This window comes from Dipodomys spectabilis, unplaced genomic scaffold (genome assembly GCF_019054845.1).
Source record: "Dipodomys spectabilis isolate Male_0828 unplaced genomic scaffold, ASM1905484v1 ptg000144l, whole genome shotgun sequence".
NCBI lineage: Eukaryota > Metazoa > Chordata > Mammalia > Rodentia > Heteromyidae > Dipodomys > Dipodomys spectabilis.
Window position 1 is genome coordinate 2,599,376 of NW_024870821.1, and position 17,922 is coordinate 2,617,297.

At 45.5% G+C, this 17,922-nt stretch overlaps 1 pseudogene; it reads right to left on the bottom strand.

The window, feature by feature from the left end:
- Positions 1 to 5,423: 5,423 nt before the first annotated feature.
- On the bottom strand, positions 5,424 to 7,208 carry LOC122117575 (annotated as a pseudogene).
- Between the last annotated feature and the right edge of the window lie 10,714 nt (positions 7,209 to 17,922).

A 17,922-nucleotide genomic window follows, 5' to 3' on the forward strand; every position in this document is an offset into this window, starting at 1 on the left:
AGAGTAAGACTGTGAACAGAAGTGGACAGCATATTCCATACTGCATTAGGAAATACAAAAGGCATTCACAAAGGCCTTGCTTGATTCAGGGGGACACATTGCAATTGGAAATCCCCAAGACAAGAAATCTTTACAATGCTGATGCAATTTTATTTTTCCATTTTCTGAATTTAACTTTCAGTACTGAAAAGTGGATTGCACATGTTCCAGTAATGAAACTAGGTTTTAAGAATAAGGTCTGAGGATGACTTACACAGTCAAGTCAGATATGGCAATGGAAATTGCTACTCAAGAGTCCAGTTATCTCAAGAAACTTCTGAAGCTAATATTAAAAATGAATACTTTTTTTCTAAATTAAAGCAGAAGAAATGAGGCTGTAATTTGTCATTTCCACCTTGCATATGGAATTTCAAATGGGACATATGGACTTTATTCTTGTCTGTATTTTAAGGTAAACATAGTTCTTATTTTCTTTTTTCTTTTCTACAAACTATCTCCCCCCACCCTGCCCTACCCCCACCCTTACACCCATTATCCAGTATACTGAATGGGAATTGTAACTCTTTCAGAAGACAGCTAATTGATTTACAGTACTCTAAAAACAACCCTGAAAACTGATAATCTCATTCATTTACTGTAACTTCAGTGCTGTTATTGACAGAAAAGAAAAAGTTACCTTAAGGCTTAAGGGAAAGTAACTTATTAAATTGTGAATGCAGCATTTTTTACTCTCCCATCCATTGGAAACTGGCAAAATGTATTCTGAATCAACAATACAAACTTTCTAACGTTAGCAAAGATTTCTACTCTCCTGACATAAAGTTAGAATAATATTCATAAACAGAATATCTAGGGGAGTCTGAGAAACCATGATCCACATCACACAAAGATCCCATGCATTTCATGATCAAAAAGTGCTTTATCTTTGAGAAATATGTCAGGGATAAAATGGAAATATACAATGCAAAAAACACTTGACACTTTTTCACAATTGTGGAAAAGGAGCAAAAAGGTCTGCTCTCTGAACAGGCCTTACTTATGCACAAGACTTTTAAGGTGTCCTAAATTAATATTGATTTAAAGAATTCATAATAGTGGGGATTTCACTCCACTATATTTAAAAAATAAACAGAGATTGGACATCAAATCTGTCAACTTTGTTATTCATCAGAGCAATTCTGATACTTAGAAAACTCAATTGAATTAGCTCCAGGATCAAAACATTAACTTTCCCCAATCAAAAAGGATACAATCAAAAACATACCTAGAGTGTTATAGAACAACTCTCAGCAAACAAGTCATTTTCATATAAGCAAAAAGTCACTTCTTTCCTCTCCCTTCTCACTGATCAAGGCCACACGATTTTCAGATGAATATCTACTGAGAGATCAGTTGTGCATTGGATCAAATACATAATTGGGTTAAAAATGAAAACAAAATTTTCAGTGAAGAATACTTATGTGCATGGCTTACACACTCCAGGTTCTTAATTTTATCCACCTCAAGAGCAAGGTAGATGCACAGTCACCTTGTGTAGATTACATTCTACATCCCTGTAAAGCCAGTCAAGGTCATATTTAAGCATCTTCAGCAAAAACAGTGCCTGAAGTGTGCAGCCATTTACAGACCACTCAATATGAGGGCATTATTATAACCAGCCTCTTTTGCCCACAACCCTGCATTTTCAGATAAGACAAGATAATTGTTTTGTTTTGAGAAAACCGAAGCTTGAATCTCTTAAAAGACCTGCAATTTACTGCAAAGTGACCAAGAGGTAACAAAGGAAGCAGGAGGTTAATGGCTGCCTGCACCAAAAGTCTCTCAATCATTCTGCAGTAAATAATTATGGAAAGTGACATGATAAGTAGCCATGTGTGTACCACAGCTACAGCCAGTTGTACCACCTATATGCCTCCAACAGTTCCATAGTGTATTTGGGGGTTTTTGGTTTACTTTTCAGTTTGATTTTTGGTGCTATACAGACTGACATTTTGTTTGGTGCAGCATATGCACTGAAAGATCTGCTCACCAGATTTACCATTTCACTTGCTGAAATGATGAGAAGGGACAATAGAAACCTAAAGAGTTACATCTCTTCACAGAGACCGACTCTTTTGACGGTTTGAAAAAAAAAGGCTTATCTCTGTAGCTAGTTTGAAATAAAACTCAATTTTTTGAAAAGGAGTCTTAGTTCCCTATTTCTAAGGAATGTAACTATTTTCATTAGCTGGGATGTTTGCCAAATTTTAAAAACAACTTCTAAAGCATTTGTAGTAAGCAGCTAAAAACAAAACAAAAAAGTTAGTTGCTTCCCAGAGTTTGTATAATGCCATTATCTAACTGGAACAAAGACTATTTCCTTTAATAAGCTAGTATTAATGAATGAATCTCCATGCTCTGCAGATTTCTATTGTGCCTAGTCACAGGAATGAGGATCAGTGAAATGCTACAATTAATCTACATCTCTTCCTACAGTGGAAGAGAGGCGATGAAACACCCCTGCAGGAAAAATAAACCTCAGAGATTGGTTTAAGGCTTAAAAACCCACCACTAGGACATTCACACTTAATCTTACACAGGCAGATCAAAATTTTAATATAAATTACTTTTGCCAACACATAGCTTACGCATTCTTTGCTCCTTTTTTTGGAGGATTCTCAAATTGATATCTAAAGACTTACATATGATATATAACTGTTATAGGTTCTAATGACTAAGAAAATTTCTCTGGTAACCAAAGCTGATGCCATACATGGTAGTGTTCTTGGCATATACTCTATATGCCTCAGACCACTTCCACATTCTTTCTATTCAGCTAATTATAGCTTAGTAGCCACTGGTAAAGGATTGTGAAGACCCTGTCATTTCTACAGAATAGAAAGGCAAGGCTAGTTACTGCAATTCAGCCAAATAATAAGAAAAGAAAAAAGATTAATAAACCACTCCCTTGAAAAGGAGAGGTACTGCACCTTTGCAAAATTGAACTGGCTCACTGCAGCTGAGCAACAGAATCACCACTGAAGCAAGAAAATAAGTTGGTCTATACAGGAATTGTACATGATTTGAAAATGCAAAAGTTACAGCGATCAACTAATAGCTACAACCTTAATTTCCATTGCTGCCTCAGAGTTGAAACTTAAACAGTTTTTGCAAGCCTAATGCTAGCTTCTCATCTCCTTTACTAAAACTAGGAATGTGTTCTCCGCAGCAAAGAAACAAAACACTCAAAATACATAGGTAAACACAGCAGGACATTATTGAAAACAGCTGCCTTGTGGTACAAAATACAGTACAAGTATACGGATGTCATTAAAACATCAAAAATACTATTGCTCCCATACAATTTAGGAAACATTCTTGAAAAGAAAAGCTTTAAAAAATGTTTAAAAATTCTACTATGAATGATGTGAGTAGAGAAATAGTCTGAAAAGGGCACCAATGTTTGTGGCTCTTCTATTTCTTTGAACCTAAGATCAACATTATTTTGAGTCATAGTCTAGTTTTTTTTAAAAAGCCTAATTTTATATACACAAGTATCTCCCTCTCAGCCACAAATACATGAAAATGACCTTTTTGTATATTACTTATTTCCAATAAATACAAAAAGATTGTATAGATTGAATACCAAAATAAGATAATAAAAAGGATACGCAATAAATTAAAAAGGCAGCTCAAATAAAGGACAGGCATGCAGTTAAAAAAAATACTAAGATTGTGGAGATGGGGTTACTTGCCTCCTGGTTGAGAAGGTGTCACACAAAGAATACCTGAAAACTTTGGAAAGAACATTAGCTCCCATTCAATTCAAAGTTTCCTAGGCCTGTGACATTTCTAGAAATACCTTTTGATGGGGTGGGATTAACTTGATTAACAAAAATCATTTCTACTGAAAATCCATTTAAAATATAGAAGAGGTGATCCATGAAAACCCCAAATTTTATTCTTAAAAGACAGCTGGATAAACTGGCCAATGCCAGTATGTTGCAATTTCAAGATGGTATAAAAATGCTTCCAGGATATAGTCAGCATATTCACGTTCACATCAGTTCCATTCACAGATGGATTTCAGCTTCCACCGGGTGCACTGCTTGAATCATTCATCCATCATTTGCCAACTTTGATTGTGAGGTACTAATAAGATGGATCAAGTTCTTAAAAATTTGTTTTAAAGAATAAATGATGCTGGAATTCTGAACCTGAGGATCTTTAGTATTTGAACAAATCCACAGGTTAAACTGAAGGTGAATTAAGACTTCAGTTTTAGTTATTTCCAACTTCTCTGTGAGGATGCATATTCCATTAAAGCTCAGGCTTGTAGCCATATTGTTCCTTTTGCAGAAAATCATCAAGTTTTACAGTTAAAAATGCAGCCAACCAGTGGCTGTAACAGCCAAATTAGCCACAATTCACTGGCTCATATAGTAGAGCCATGGGATCTGGCTCTCATTCACACCAATGCCACTTCTTGGTAATGACCTCCACCTTTAGAGATCAAGGGAAGAACTTTAGTGAGCAGCAACCCATCCAATCAACGAGTTTGCCTTGTGCTTTATGCCTGACTTATTGTGCCTACCTCAGCAACCCCCAATGTAAAACTGCTTTTATTTTTTGAAAAAAAAAAATTCCTTTTGCCCAACTTTTAAACTATTTTAGTAATGAATTCTCTAGTTCAAGCATTGCCTTTTGAATTTTCGCATCCCAGAAAACAATTCTGCAAAGAAAAGACATGGGGCCAGGTTCCATGCAAAACCATTAAAAAAAAATCCAATTTGTTTTGATTCCCTGATGGCTTCTTGAATTCTTTTTTGCCTTGTCCATGATTGTGTAAAGTTGCATTCCTTTTCATAAACCTGGACTCTCAGGACTGGGTAACTGCAAAGGTCTCTCTGTCTCAAGAATTTCTGTGAAGATCTTGATCCAAAAGGCTGATTACAATGAAGGTGAAGGATAGACACTGCAACGGCGGCTAGGCCTGGAGAGATACTTTAGATTTTCCCAGGTACAACACAAATTCAACTGTTATACACAGATGGATCTGGGTAAGTCAGATGTGTTTAGGGGCCCAGACTCAAAATCTATCCCCTTCAGGATTATCTAGATGAGCTTAGGAACCTCGGGTGGGAAATAGAAGCTGAGACTCTTGCAGGTGAGGAGATGCTGTTGTCCTCTCTTTGCAGGTTGCTGTCAATTTCTGGAACTTTACTGCTTTACTCACTGTTCAAGACTGTTGTCTTATGGTTATTTCTCTTAACTATATTATTTTTTTTTAATTTTGTTGGTTTTTTTTTCTCCCTTGGTGGCCTCCCGGGCTCCCTCTCCACTAGCTCACAGGGGAATGAGCAAGAATGGGAACTAGCCAGGGGGATGGGGGATGGGGGGCGAGGGTAACAGGGTGGGGGAGGCCAGGGTGGAAAGCTGCTATTTCAATCCTCATCCACCTCCTCGCCTTAGGACTCCTCACCCTTCCCCCCCCCCCCAGCAAGACGCTCATAAAGCTTATCCCTCTGCTGCTCCTGGATTTCTTTCATCTCATCCGCATACCAGCAGAAGACGCCACCAAACTTGCCCCAGGCCTTGAAGGGCACAGTGATGGCATTGCGGTAGGACGGCTTCACCTCACTCACACGTAGAAAAACTCCGTACTTGTTGCAGCCCACATTGAAGAAGAAACGTTTGGAGTCCACAGTAATAGAGGTGCCCTCCGGGAGTTCCCCGCACAGCCCCGCCCCCCACCCAGGGCTGCCGGCACCGCCTCTTGGGCCTCCAGCCAGCTTGTCTTCCTCGCCTCCTTAGTCGTAGATGAGCTTGCTGAGCATGTCGGAATTCGATGAGACCTTGCGCAGGCAGCAAGATGGTCTGGCCTCTCTGGAGGCCGCCAGGCCCGGGGCCTGCGCCAAAGCCGCCGCCGCCTCGGTTGAGGGTCTGGCAGATGCGCAGGAAGCGGCCGCGCTGGTTCTCCTTGAGATCCAGGTAGTATTTGCAGTTCTCGCGCACCAGGAACTCGCTCTTTTTTTTAATTTAATTTTATTTTATTTGAGAACATACTGTACAGAGGGGTTACAATTACATGGGCAGGATAATGCATACATTTCTTACCAAGCATTGCAGCCTCCTCCTTTGTTTACCCTTCACCTCCCTTTCCAACCTCCCCCCTCCCCCCCACCCAATCCTTCCCCCCCACTCCCCCCACACCGACATTGTAAAGCTCGTTTTTGACATGACATTTTGTACTTCTCATGGTAGCAACAGGTCCACCTGAATCCTTAAACGACTTGTTTGTCCCCATCTCCTCCACAACTTATACTGACATCAAATATAGTGAAAGCGGGGGTTACATTGTGGGGGAGGGACATACAAAGCAACAAAGAAATAATCTTATAAATGCGTTAGAATACATATTTAAGGGTTCGTTTTCCTAACAACACATTATCTGACCTTTTCCGCTTGACTCATAGATATACTAGATATTGCAAATAAGGGAAACCATGGGACCTATGTTTCTTTGGGCCTGGCTTACTTCACTTAATATAATTTTTTCCAAGCCTTTCCATTTCCTAACAAATGGGGAAATGTCATTCTTTCTGATGGAGGCATAGAATTCCATTGTGTATATATACCATATTTTCTTGATCCATTCATCTACTGAGGGGCATCTGGGTTGGTTCCATATCTTAGCTATGGGAAATAATGCTGCAATAAACATAGTTGTGCTGGTAGCTTTAGTGTGGTCTTGTTTATAAACATTTGGGTAAATGCCCAAAAGTGGGCTTGCTGGGTCATAGGGGAGTTCTATGTGAAGTCTTTTGAGGAACCTCCATACTGCTTTCCAAAGTGGTTGAACTGAGAAGCTCCGGGCCGCTGCCCTCCTCTGTGCCCACTGCCAGCTGCTCGGGACTGCTAGGGCCCAGCTGTCCATAGTGCTCAATGAAGTTGCCCAGCCAGTCGCGGAACTTGGCTGCCACCAAAATGGACAGCGTGAGGTGGCTCTTGGAGCCACCCGCGCCCACCTTGGCGATCTTCAGGAAGCGGCCCTTGGCGTTCTGCTTCACGTCCAGGTAGAAGCGCTTGTTCTGGATGTCCAGCCGCTTCGAGGGCAGCTCCTGTGTCTCCTGCTCGCCGCCACCACGGGGTGCGGGCTGGAAGCCTCCCTGCCAGCTGCCGCCGCCGCCACTGCCGCCGTGCTCGCTGCCGCTGTCGCTGTCCACCATCTTCTCTGCTGCCGCCTCGCCGCCGCCCGCTGTGCTCGCGCCCCCACCCTCTGCCCTGCAGCTCGCGCTCCTGGGCCCCCCAGCCTTGTCCACCTGCTCCTCACGCGCTCCCCCCGCTCATCGCCAGCCGCCGCCGTCCCCCATCCCCCAAGGAGAATTCTTGTGTGCTGGGCCAGTGGCTGTTGCTGAGCTGGGGTACTGTACCCAAGTGGGCTTCCAGGTGCTGGCCAATGGTGGCAAGACTGTGGCATGTCATCATAGGGCACCACCACCATTGGGTGGCCACCTTCCAGGCTGCCTTTGCTGACCGTGATGACTGAAAGGCCGCCATACTTGCTGCCAGTGGTGAATAAGCCCATTTTATAGAGAGGAATTACTATTCTTAAGTGCGAAGACTGGCATTGGTTGAAGGTCACTCGGCTGGAATGTATGGATTTGTACTCTGCTCATGCGACTTTAAATTGAGTCTCAGACTTGAGCACCATCCACTGCAGGGCTGGTTGGAGCAACAGCTGGTCGGATTTCTCCCTCAGGATCTCTGACTCAGTGTGTGTCTGTAAAACCCACTCTTACCTTTCACCTTCTACCTTGGGTAGCCTACATCAGGGTCTTTGGTTGAGTGCCAGGCTGTGCCTGCTGCCTGATGCCTGCTTGCAGGTTGGCCTGCTCTGCAGCCAGCAAAAGCTGAAAGTGTTTCATGTACCATGCGCACCAGAGACTCTAATGCTTCTATGCCAACATCCTGAGGGCCACTGCCCAGCAGAGAGCACAGCTGAGCCTCAGAGACCTAGAAAACCTCTCTTGGAATGCTGGCTCTTCCTTTTTGTCACACTGTCAAAAAACCTATGTGTGCTAGACCAAGGAGTGGGTGGCTAGGCCAGTCCCTAATGGGACTTTGTTGCTGTACCCTCATGCACTTCTACCTGCCACATCCTGGGCTCGCAACCCACTGGTATAAGTGCTAGATAATCAGGCCACCACTTCACACTTCAGGACAAAAGAAGCTCACCTGAGGTCTTGGTGCAAAGTCTACATGTCCAGGGCTTGTGTTACTAACCACATCCTCACTAGGGGATCAATAGTGTACTCTCTGGGGCTTCTTCCTCTCTGGGACTTCTTCCTCTCTGGGAATGACCAGGCCTTGCTTTATTCACAGGAGTGGCATCTTAGGCAGATCCAGGAGATGCGCAGCATGGATGTGTGCCTGACTTTCATGTAGAGACTTAGATGACTGAGCCAGGCATGGATGGACAGGGAAATGCTTCTGCATCCAAGTTGCCTTGATGAATTCTTACTTAGAAGATGACCTGGCTCTAAGCAGATCTCAAGGGGAAAACAAGACTAGATGGGCTGTGCCACATCTGTAATTCTAGCACTTAGGTGGAAGAGATAGGTAGAGAGCAGCTGGAGGCCAGACTTTAACTTCATAGTGAGATTGTCTCAAAAGAAAGCCAACGACTGAGGAGGTAGATCAGTGGTTAAAGCAGTTTTCTACTGTATGAAAGTGTCTGAGTTCAATTCCCAGCATTCTGAGGACAGCATAGACACAAGCTCTGTTTCCTGACCTCCTTTCAGAGGTAAAGGACCTAGCCACTTGATCAAGGTGCTTTACAATGAGAAAGACGCCAATAGTACCTCAGTCCTGCACTGCCATTGAGCCTTCCCAATCTGTCTGTCCACTGATATGGACCAAGTCATCACTTCTGCTTCCCCACCACTAGGCCAGGGGCCCTTCCCTGTCTGTTCCTTCTCAGAAGGAACACAGGCCATGCTTCTCAGGTAGAACCAGAGTATTTTGGGCAGTTCCTTGGACCTGTTAGTCAGGCCGTGGACCTCAAGGAATCTGCTGTTCAGATGTGGATGTGTAGGGACTGACAAAGCCACAGCTGAGAACAGAGATGGGGCCAGGGTCGCAAGGCTCCTTCCCCATTTGCACTTATCTCTGGATTACACCCAGCCATGTCCTCTGCTGCTCCGATACTGGAGATCGCTAGCACTAGGGGATCACACTGTGCATCTGTGGATTCTGATCTATGCCAAAGCATAGCCATTGGGAGTTGGTAAGGATTGCTGAAGAATGTACTCTGGAGTTGGGGGGGGGCTTTCATGATGTGGTGTGTGTTGGCACAGGCAAGGGCAGTTCATAGGGAGTGCTGCCAAATCCCTCTTGAGGACCTCCTGCTTACCTGTGATCCTGCCCATGGTTACAGCTGGACTTGAGGTGGTTAGTTTGTGAGCTGACAGATCAGAGACCTTCTCTAAACAGAGCCCTGACTTATCTGGAGGGACGACTTGGCCCTGTCTGATGGCCTGGTAGCTGCTACCCAGCTCTGGCTCTTTTGGCTTAGTGGGTGTGGAGGCCATGGTGCAGGTGAGGAAGGTCCTTTCCTTCTGGCAGCCTAAGGAGGAGATTTGGTTTGTCCCTACCTCTGGGCTTTGCATTTTTGTCTTATAAGCTTAAATGTCTCTGGTCCTGGAGGAGCTCGGAGTCTAGAAGCAGAGAAATGACACAGTAAGTCCTGACAAACTTGCTTGTCACTAGTGGCAAAAGGTAGCCCAAGGTGTAGGCTGTCAGGCATTCTGGACCTCAGACATGCAATTATTTTAGTCCAATGCCATCAAGACCTGCCCTGCAGGCAGAACACTTATGTCATGGGATGATATGGTGTAGTAAACGCCAGGTGGGTTTGCCATGGAGATGCTCTCCAGGGTCAGACTCTTGAGTGGGGGTGGGCAACTTCACCTACCCCTACCAAGGGCTGAAGGGCATTCTTTCCACTAGGAAATAGCATTTTGTCATTAGTGGGGAAGGAATTTGGGGGACAGATTGCGTAAGCAGGGTACAAGCAAGATAGCTGGTAGCGAGTGGTGAAAGCTGCACTGCAGAATGAGGAACAGGAGGCTGTAAACAGTTTACAAGGAGCCTTGAGTAGGTTGAGGTTTAAGTGAGCTCAGTGGGTGAGACCAAAGGCAGAGAGATTAGTGTTCAAGGCTAGGACTGAAAGGGTTTTGGAGAATCGTGAGGGAACTGAGTTTGAGGTAGCAGAGGTAGGATTGGGCTTGGCTGTATGGGGTTGTGGATGCAGGAGCATGAGGGTTGGGACGTGAGGGAGTGGTGGCATTCTGGCCTGTGCACATGGCATAAGTGAAGAGGGAAGGTACAGGGAAAGGACGTCTGAGGGCTCACTGGAGTCTGGGGCTAGGCCCTTGTATTGGGCCACTGAACCAGATGTGCTCGTAGTCTCTGAGTGATGCCTCCACCCTTGGGAAGCAGACACACAGATGAGCCTTTTCCAGGTTGCACCTACATACATTCAAGCATTTGATCTGTGTAGAGATCTGTGGTCCCATTGTGTGTGGTCAGGTTGAATTGGCCCAGGTCACTGGACAGGAATATAGACACCCTTTGCCCATAGGTCAGCTCTGAGGACCAGCAGAGTGGCAGAAGCACAACAGGAAGCTCGGTCCATGGAAAATCTGCACTATCCTTATCCTCCTTTTCCAAAGCCTGAGGTATCAGACCCAGCAGGACAAGGCACTGCTGTCAAGGTACATGGGATATGATCCCTCAGTGGTTGCTTTTGAGGGTGTGAAATTGAGGTAAGCTGGGCAGTAATCCTTATCGACCAGACTCAAGTTTTCATTTTAGACACAGTACAGGACACATTAGCTGGTGAGTTACTGCTCCCATCGCTCAGCTCCTTGGAAATTTGTACTGACCAGCCCAGTACTGTGAGTCCCATACAGGCCCATCATCCTTCCCCCTCTGGGACAGGTGGGAGGCCTCACAGGGACAGACAGCAAAGGACAGGGTCCTTGCTGTCCCAGAGCCTTCACTTGGATTAGCTTGTCACTTGACACTGGGAGGCAATTCTGGCCTCACTGTCATCTCTCATCCCACATGCCCACAAGCATGCCATGCCAACCTACCATCAACAATACAAGTCTTTGGGCTCTGTTCCTGTCAGGGAAGGTGCCAGGCCCATTTGCATCCACGGGGCCACAAACAGCCCCAACAGCAGCCACCCCACTCCCCTCCCTCCCACCCTCATTCTTCTTACTGCCCACATGCCGCCCCGGTCTTTTCAGACTTGTGCACAGGAGATGACCCCACCTGGCAAACATCAGCTGACCCTCCACCTGCCTCAGTGTGACCACTAGGCACCTGCGTTGGTCACTCACTTGGGTGAGTGTGTGTGCACACTTGTTCCCACACAACACACTAACACTGGGTCAGGCTTAGACACAGTCACACAGAACTTTCTCTGCAATTACCACAATGCCCTAAGCTCCTTCCTTCCCCAGACATCCTTGAAAATGAGATCACTGAAAAGGGCCCTGTGCCAATGTAATCCTGGCCCTGTCTCCATGCCCACTATCCAACACTCCCCCAGTTTAGACACTCATCACAGGTGAAAGAAGCTCGCTACCGACATGTGAAATGAGGTATCACAAGAGCTGCATCTACTCAACTGCATTTCACTTGGCATGCTTTGGCTGAATTCTGACATGTCCCCTCCTAGCCAGTCCCGGGCCCAATACTGCCTCTCAGCTCTGCTGGCAGGGGCCTAACACCTTCCTCACCTTTTGTAGGCTTTCACACGTGTGTATGTGTGTATGTGTGTGTGTGTGTGTGTGTTAATCCCATGATCCTCCTCAGTTCCCCTTTCTAAAAGTGGTAGAGTTTTTCTGAGCTCCTGCCAGCAAGCTTCCAGGGGAATGGGTCTTACTTTGCCAAGAGATTCTGCCCATACCTGGAGAGAAAATGGGATGATGGTTCTCATGATTGTGGAGGACATGTACACCATATGGACAGTAACAAAGGGTACTTGTTGCAGATGCCCAGGGGGTATCCACAACCCTTTTGGCCCCATGGAGGCACAGTGCTCCAGCAAACAGGCCCTGTGAGTGACTAGGTGATCCTTGTCCTGCAAGGCTCTCACTGATGTGGCCAGCTGGAGCACACCCAGGTCTCACCCAAGTGGACATGTAGGTCTTTGCAGAACCAGCTTTTACTCCTCTTCATCCCTTCACTGGCCTCTCTGTCATCTCTCCTCTTACAAGCCCCCAGGTGCACCCACTCACTCAACTTCCAGCCATCAACCCTGCATGTCTGTGGGACTTGAAGCTGCCTGGGAAGGTGCCAGGCCCACAAACTACCATATAACCACAAATAGCCTCAACAGTTACCACACAGCATTCTCCATCCCCTCCCAACCAATGCTTCTTTCTGGCCTTATGCCACTCCCTGTCTTTTCAGACCTAGCAGTTATATAAACACATGCTAGAAAGGGCTGGCTGCATCTGCCTGTATGAGGCTCTCCCATGGAGTTCCTAGTCTCTGTCCTCCCATTTCAGTGGAAACATCTGGAGGTGAGGCTGCAGGTGAAGGCGACTGGCTTGGTGCTGTTCCTTCCAAAGAAGGGATATCCAGCCTTAGGTACAAACACACAAACACACACACACAGGTGAAAGCCATTCAGGGGCAGAATACTGTGTGTTGTGTATGGCGGAGACACCAGAAGGAGAATGTGTGTGTGTGTGTGGAGGGAGGCAGCATCGTGGAAGGCTTGATGTGGATCCTTTGGGGACTGATCTCCTGAGCTCTGCCGGCACTGCTGTTAGCACTGGCTTGCGCCATCTTCCAGCTCCACTGACACCAGAGCAACAGCCATCACCACAAATGCACTGACCACAAGCTTCTGCATGCAGGGAATCTTGCCTAAGGGCTCTTCAGACAGCTCCAGAACTAAGCCCCACGTTGCACCAGCCCCTGCCACACACCTGCCTGCCCTCTTACTCATTAATCCTCTGCCTTCTTTCCCTACTGTTTCCTTTGTTTCTACTGTTCTTATTGTTAATTTCAAGAAAAAAAACTGGCACACAATGACATCACTCTGGTGGAAAAAAGTTCCAATCCGTGGCCCCAAATCATTTTCGAGTTGGTGCAGCCCCTGGCACTGTCTACTAGGGAACACAATCCTTGAACAGTTACCCTTCAGAGGACCTCCCCACTCTTTGCCTCCTTGTTTTTGGCAGTCAAGAAGCTATCCAACCTTCCTTATTCTGGATTCCTTACCTTTTTGCTGGTAGCCTGTTATCTGCCCATATTAGTAGGAGTAGTACCTCTGATTTAGGTCACAGGCCTCTGTGTCCCAACAGTAAATGGAACTCAGAACCGAACTCACAGGGCATCTTCCTAAGGTGGCAGGGAATTTTGGAGGACAGGAGTGCAAAGGAAAACACGGAGGGAAGGGCTTACTCCAGTTGTTGCCCAGTCCAATGCAAGGAGAACTACTCTGGAGGGTACATGTTGGGGAGACATTCCTGGGGCCCAAAGTTCACATAAAGTCCTATCAGCAGTTCTGTCACACAGGGATTCATGAGGGGGAAAGAGGAAAGGAGAGCCTGTTTGTCTAAAGACATGACCAGCCCATGTCTTATCTTCTGCTGATGACCTCACATGAACAGTTGGAACTAACACACACAAGCCCTTACAAAACAACTAGCATGTGTGCAAACCAATGCATACAGTCTTCAGATAGCATTTCTGGCCAGCATCCTGGCAGGTAGGTTGGAAGGAGCTGCTGGCTAGCACTGAAGAGAATGTAGAATGGCATAGGCGGAAGACTGGGAGAACTCTCCCTAGATGAATCTGTGCTAGCTTGGAGAAACCATCCAAGCTCTGAAGAAATAGGTCACTTGAATTAATAACAGCACCAATGCTGGGGTTTCCTGCCACAGGGACTTTTGCACAATTCATCAAGATATCTTGGCAAGACTACTTACTCCTAACAGCACTGGGAAGACCAAGGGGTTAGAAGGCTCTAGAATGTCCTCACAGACAGCACCAATGGATATTTCCAGTCCATGGCTAGCAGGAAATAGTGTGTGAGGGAGGGGGACAGTAGATTTAGGAAGGGAGGTGAGGGGGAAGCGGTTGGACAGTCCCAATCTCTGTCAGAGAGACTGCAAGAACCCTAGCAAAACCTTTCCTTTTCCTCAACAAAACAGGTATGGATATCTCATTGTGGAAAGCACTGCATCTGGCTTAGACATTCACCTGTGAGCAGAAACAGAGAAAGGAACCTCTGGCACCACCAGACATAGACCTCCTGATCTCCCTGACTGAACCTGACTAACCTGACTGGTTCTCCTGTGGCATGAATTCTGCCAGCCATTGTTTTGCTCACCAATGGATGCCATCCTGCAATGTGCTCCTCATGGGCCTGCTTTCCTACAGGAAGTTTCATCACATGCCATGTTTACCCTCTGCATTCTCAGTGAAAGATAGGTGGCTTCCTTCAGGGCACTGAAGCAAAGACAAGGTCTTTAATTAGAAAAAAGAAAGAATTTCACAGGAATAAGAGCAGGGGGATATTCAGAGCGACTTTAGTAAGGAGCCATAAATGTCTGTTCCACAACTATATAAGCTCCATTCCCATACTGAGTTTTATCACAACACCTAATTCTATCACATGCAATGTGACAGAGGCATCCCAGGAAGGAAAGTCCTTCAGAGTATTACCACCAATTAAACATAAAAAACCCAGAAGAAATGACATGGCTCAAGAGCTAGTTAGTGTCACCCTTCAGGACAAAACCTCCATGACAGTTTCCTGGCCTTGAGTTTAAGCTCTACAACTGGCACTGAAATAATAATAGTAATAATTCTACAGAGATACGACAGATTTGTGGCATTGGATAAGATGTCCACTCAAATCAGGTGATTGGGATAGTTAATTTCTCTGAAAATATTTTTTTGTGGAGTCCTACTTTTCTTATCTTTGGGGCCAGGTGATCCTTGCTCTAAGTTTAGCAGTTGCATTACTACGTTGGTTTCCATTCTGTGGTTGCTGGTGGCAACTTCAGTCTGAAAGAATTACAGCCCTGCATGCCCCTGTGGAAAGCATTGGAGACCACACGAAGCCTTTACCAGCTTGTTACCATCAGACAAAGTATTGGCACAATCATCATCTCATGCTGAACCAGACAGTCATGACGCAGAGAAGCCATGCTGCTGAAAGGAAAACTTCCCACTCCTACTGCTTTAACTCTTCCAACGTGCACTTACTTTTCATAATGTCACCCATTCAGTACTGCCATACACATGCAATCACACTGTGCATGACTGTGAGGGACAGCACTGCAGGAACTGCTGATTTCACTGTATCTTGTTCCTTCGTTTTTCCTAGTACTACCCCAGCAAGGGGTAGTAAAACAACCACTGGGCCAAAGAGAAGTTGCACTTATAGGTTATTTTTCTAGAGTGGGTGTACCATTTGCACTCTGCTGCCATTGGATGAATGTCTGAATCTCTCTGATCTTAACTAATATCACTATAACAAACATTGTTAGTGCAAATTTTTGTGAGGTCTGAGGTTACACCTCCAGTGTGCTTCAAATAGGTAATGGCATCCAAAACCCTGCCATGTGTTTGTCATCTATATTTGATGGTGGTCAAAGCTGACCGTACAAGTCTTTTGCTCACATTGCAGTTAGGTTGTATTTCTGTGTTCTGACCATGGAGTTGTGAGCCATGTTCCAGAACATTTTATTGGACTGTGCGAGGTGACAAAATCAGAAAAAGCTGAAGGTTGCTCAGAGTCTAAATTTTTCAAGGACAAAGCTGAGATTCAAACATGGGCAGTGCGTGCTTAGACACCATCGTGAGCAGTTGCTCACCACAATCATCACTGTGGGCACAGATGGACAGCCATTCAGAGGCACAGGTACCTCCTAGCATTATTAATTATGCTTACCTGTGACTAGTCTAGCTGATATGAGGATAGCTAAGGATTGCTTTAACTCACACACTAATGGGCTAATAAAAGTGACAAGGTTTCATTATACTTCAAGGTATTTTATACTCTGGATTCAATACTTTGGACAAGGAGCACTAAATTGTGACTGTATCACTTTTTGGGAGGCAGCAGGGGAAGCAAGTGAACAGTCTCTGAAATGTGAAAGGTCATGAGCTACCACCTCCTATCCACATCCTAAGGCCCCTTTGCTAGACAAGAATGCATCTCCTCCCTAAAAGCATCCCCAGAAGAATGGCCCAGTATGGACCTAAGGAGGTTCTGTAAGCATCCAAAGAAAACCAGGTTTCAAGTGACTCAGTGGCAACAATAGATTTGCCAACCAACTGCCACCATTAGGAGGTCAGAGTGAGTTTACTTTGTGGCTTGGGTAGTAGCAATTGGAGGCTGACTTGATGGGTCTTCTGAAGAACCCAGCAGGGTTAAATAAAGTGGCCAAGCAGATTGACACGCCACAGTACCTGTGCCCACATCACTCAGTACCTTATCACTAGGTGGTTCTACAGACTACCTGACAGTGCACAGAGGAAGGCTGCATAGCCAAGTGCTCAGGATACACTGACCAAAGGTCATTGCTGAGGAACAGAAATGAGCAGAAAAGGCTCAGCTCCTCAGTAACCTGGACTCTCCCATTGGGTGAAGCACAAAAACTCTGAAGACATACAGGCCTGTGTTCAAGTCCTATTTCTAACACATTGGAGCAGATTAAGCCAGAGCTCAAGTTCTGGTACAAAGCTGTGATAATATCCATGTCTGTTAGGGAGAATTCACATGTTGCTTGTTATACTCCAAGCTCAGTGCTAAAGGAAGCACATGTCCACAGACACAGATAGCTCTCATTCACTCATTGCCAATCTGGACACAGGTGACAATGCTGAACCCCAGAACCCAGACTGTTCATAAGAGGCCCTAATCCCTTCACCAACTTGGCAAAGTGAGACCTGTATTTCCAGCAAAGCAGAGGAACCGCAAATTGCAGAGTCTCTGGAATTCCAGCACAAGCTTCTTAATCCTGATTCTTCACAATCTCTATAAGCTTAGTGCCCATCCCTCATGGTCACTATGTTGACTGACTGTGGCTGAAGGCTCAGCCAATGCCAGAGGTAAAGGCAGCTTTCGGGGGTATGCACAGGGTGCCTAGTGCCTGGGCCTCCAAACATTAGTGAGAACTAAGAGCAGAAAGCCTGTGGTCAGGCCTTCTGAGCCCCATGCAGGACAGCAGCCGAACAACTGCCTTATCTTCAGCCACAGAACCAGGGGGACTGTTATCAGACTCAGCCAAAACACACAGGCTCAGAGTTGCAAAAGAACCAAGTTTCTGAACACTATAATCAAATTCCACTCAGAAGTGAACCGGATGGAGACACATTCATCTACAAATACTGATAGATGGTAACCTGCCTCTATAAAACCTTAAACTAATCAAAAGATGGGGAAGATAAGGAGTAACAGCCTTCCCTGATAATCCTATAATGGAAATGCATGCAAATACATGCTTCTTCTGAATAACTTCCTACTGACACTCTGCAAGCTCTTTGCTTGTCATGGAAAAAGTTACCCTGCTGCCTAACCAGCCAAAAGACCTTCTTATCCATCCACTAAGGCTCAGTGGTAGAGTGCTCAGAGTGCAGAAGGCACTGGGTCCAAGCCCCAGCATTTTTCACACACAGGAACACCACCACTATATTGTGACACATGATCCTGATCAAGGGCTGTCAAAAACCAGATCCACAATCCTACAAACAGCCCTAAAGAAAACATTCTGTTTGTTCTGAGATAAGGACATTTAGTTGAATATTAATATGGCCCATCCCCTCTCCTGCCATTGAGAATGACTCAGGAAGTTTGCTGTCTCTAGGACACCAGCCCAAGCAGAAGCAGCACAAGCTTCA